This window comes from Fukomys damarensis, unplaced genomic scaffold, assembly GCF_012274545.1.
Source record: "Fukomys damarensis isolate Sample0158 unplaced genomic scaffold, DMR_v1.0_HiC HiC_scaffold_19, whole genome shotgun sequence".
Classification (NCBI taxonomy): domain Eukaryota; kingdom Metazoa; phylum Chordata; class Mammalia; order Rodentia; family Bathyergidae; genus Fukomys; species Fukomys damarensis.
Window position 1 is genome coordinate 9,667,903 of NW_022900931.1, and position 3,487 is coordinate 9,671,389.

Consider the following 3,487-nt stretch of genomic DNA (forward strand, 5'->3'; position numbering starts at 1 on the left):
GGAAGTTGGGCGCAGGGAGGGGCAGGGACCCAGCGCAGCCTCAGGAGGAGGAATGTGGGCATCAGGGATCCTCTTCTGACGGCTTCGGCTCCCCAGGGAAATGGGAACCCAGAGTGTTGATTGCTTGAGAGAAGATGGGGAGAGAGATGGGAGGTCTGGGGACAGAGGAGCCTCATGTCTCCCGCTGGGGGCTGTTTTCCTCACAGGACAGGAAGCCAGAGTGGGACAAGATGGCTGCCACAGGCGGCTCCGGTGCTACACCAGCCTTCCGTGCCGGAAGAAGGCGGAAGAAATGTGGGGCTTTGTGATCATTAACCATGGGATGTCAACTTGAACATATTAAGTGCGGCCCTGCAGATTAATAAAGCACAGTTCTGGCTGTGTCAGTGGATGACTGACTGAGGCGGGAAGGCTCACTGGCTGTGGGTCATACCAAACAATAAGTTGCACCCTGGATAGAACAAGAAGGGTGAGAAGAAAGAAATGTGTCTGTTTGGAGGAGCTCCAGTTTTCCTGAGCAGGGATGACCTTTGTTTCAGTCGCCTTTGGACATTGGCTGCAAGGCCTCCTGTTTCTTCAACCTTCCAACATCGATTTACACTGGCAACCTTCTAGTGAGCTTCCAGGCCTTTGACCTGGACTGGTACTGATCCCTCTTGTTCTGTGGCTTCCAGTCTCTTGGGCTGAGTCGCTACTGGATCCTCCAACCCTCTAGCCCATAGGAGGCTATGGTGCACTTCTGCCTCTGATTCTGTAAGCTACTTAATAAATTCCTATGCATAATTATACATATATTTTCTATTGATTCTGTTCCTCTGGAGAACCCTAACTTATCAGGCCCCATCCATATCTGGCTTCTTATAAAAGAAAAATCTTCCTTAGGAATCTACTTGCTGCTTTCTACTTAGATCTCATTGGTCAGACTGAGTCACATGGCTAAATCAGCTGCAAGGGCCACTGGGAAATCAGAAAACCAGATTCTCAGGATGGGCCTAGAGCAAGGCACACTGCCTCTCTCAACACAGCCAGGGTTCAGCTAAGAGACAGAGGTGGGTTTGTCTGTCACACTGTCCTGCCCATGTGCCAGAATCTGCTATGCCTTGCCCTCCATCTGTTTTGTGTGTCTGTGAGTGAAATATCTGCTAGTAAGCATGTGTGAGAATTATCAGTCTTCTGTACTGTTGGCCATTAATTTCATGATCCCTTCTCCCATGAGTGTTATTTGATAAAAGATAAAAAACAATTTATCGATAGCTTAATTTGTTCACTCATGGTGTGGCTGGCTTCATAAGTGTCATAATAATAAGCCATAATGGAATGGCTTTGGTCTGGCTTTCCCACTTGACGAGAGACTTGGAGTGACATCTCTGTGTTTTGGGTCTCTTTTTCTGCTTTTAGTGACAGAGGTCATTGTGTACTGGAAAGTTTTATTTTATTTTATTCTTCTTCTTCTTCTTCTTTTTTTTTTTTTGTTTTTTTTGAGACAGGGTCTCACTATGTAGTTGAGACTGACCTGGAACTCACTATGTAGCCCATGCTGGTCTCACATTTACAGTGATCCTCCTGCCTCAGCCCCCGAGTGCTGGGATTACAGGTGTGAGCCACCACACCTGGCTAAAGCTTTATTTTATACTTGTTCTAGAAAGACTCTTATTTTTCTAGAGCTGTGCCTTTATTGTTTTGTGGGTTAAAAGATGTGAGTATTTCAGAGGCTGTCAGCCACCCCTGCACATCTGGCAAAAGAGCCCACAGTGGTCACAGGTGTGACTGGCTGTCCTTCAGGGGTTTAGGGTGCTTCCTACTTGAACGTCTCTACTTTGCTTGTGCAAAATCTTACATTTCTGAACCAGCACATCCTACAGGCATATCAAATTCCTCTTTCATGATTACCGATTGTGGCTGAGTATATTTCGAATTACAGAATTTTTTGTTGCTATTTCCATCCTTATTTTGACGTTTCAATACAACGTTTTTCATCCTCAGACCATTTTTGTTATTTGTGGCTCTACCACATAACAAACACAGACCGAGGGCTGGCTATATGCCAGGTGCTGGTTTACACACTATACACACGTGTAGTGGAGGCTTTTAAAATGCTCTCAGTTTTCAGATGCTTTTCCTGCTGAGAGGTGGCATCTAGGTCCCTCCCCATGTGTCTGGGCTGGGCTGAGTGCTAGTGTTCTTTGGTAGTTTTGAGGGGTACAGAGTTTCTGCCTGGCATCCTTGGGATGTTGCTCTGGGGGAAGCCATGCCATGTAGTGAGCCCAGCTCCTGATAGAGCTCCCTGAGATCTTTGGGGCTACAGGACACCAGCCAATCAGCAGCGGGCACGAAGGAGACGCTGTGTGGCCAAGTCACTTTGGCTGTCAGGCTGAGCCCAGCCCAGCTGAGCTATTGGAGGGTGGCAGCTCCAGCAGATATCTGGCCGCCACCTCAGGAGAACCACCAGCTGTGCCCTTCTCAATCCTCAACTTTCAAAATGATGAGTACATGAGCGGGCCGGGTTCTAAGGCTCCACCCCTGAGGCTTCACCTCCACACGGGGCAGCAAAGCTCCCAGGCCAGGAGCAGGCTGAGCCCAGCCCAGCTGAGCTATTGGAGGGTGGCAGCTCCAGCAGATATCTGGCCGCCACCTCAGGAGAACCACCAGCTGTGCCCTTCTCAATCCTCAACTTTCAAAATGATGAGTACATGAGCGGGCCGGGTTCTAAGGCTCCACCCCTGAGGCTTCACCTCCACACGGGGCAGCAAAGCTCCCAGGCCAGGAGGGACCATGGGCATGGGATGTGCCCCACAGGCTCCTGGTGCCCCAGGGAGGGAAGGCTGGTCCCCTGGTCCCTTTCAGAGGGACACATTTGGGGGAGCACCCTCCCGCTTCAGGACCCGAGCAGTTCCACAAAACTCATGATTAATGTCACATTCCAAACGCGCCGAGTGCCAGGGAGTGAAATCCAGGCAGCCCTCTCCTCTCCTCTGCCCGGGACCAGCAGGGTGATGGCTGTGGGGGCGGCCTGACCCCTGGACTCTGCAGCCTCTCGGGTCCCTGTGCGCAGCAGCCTCGGGGTGAGGATATTAGAGCCATAAATTCCAGGACAGGAAGCCGAAGTGCAGGAGGCATCTTGGGGTTCATCTCCCACCGCCCGCCACGCTGGCGGGACCAGGCCGCCCCGGGAGAGGGAAGCACAGGCCCTGGTAGGCGAAGAGCTGTGGGGGGAGAGGGTCGGGGCTGCCCCGAGCCTGGGTGGGGACGGGCACACTGCACGACTGTGTGACCCCAGTGGGGCCCGGCACGCCCTCCAGCTCTGCTGGCGCTGCCTGCGATGGCTGGTCCTTTTCCAACAAGGGCTCCCACGTGTTCATGCTTCTGGGGCCCCACGACGTCTGTGGCTGGTCCCCCTGGGGGCTTGGGCACTGGTCCAGGACGGGGCATTTCAGCTGGTGAGAAGGGCGGGCGAGGCCTGGGGTGGGAGAACCCGAAATGGGGGGGG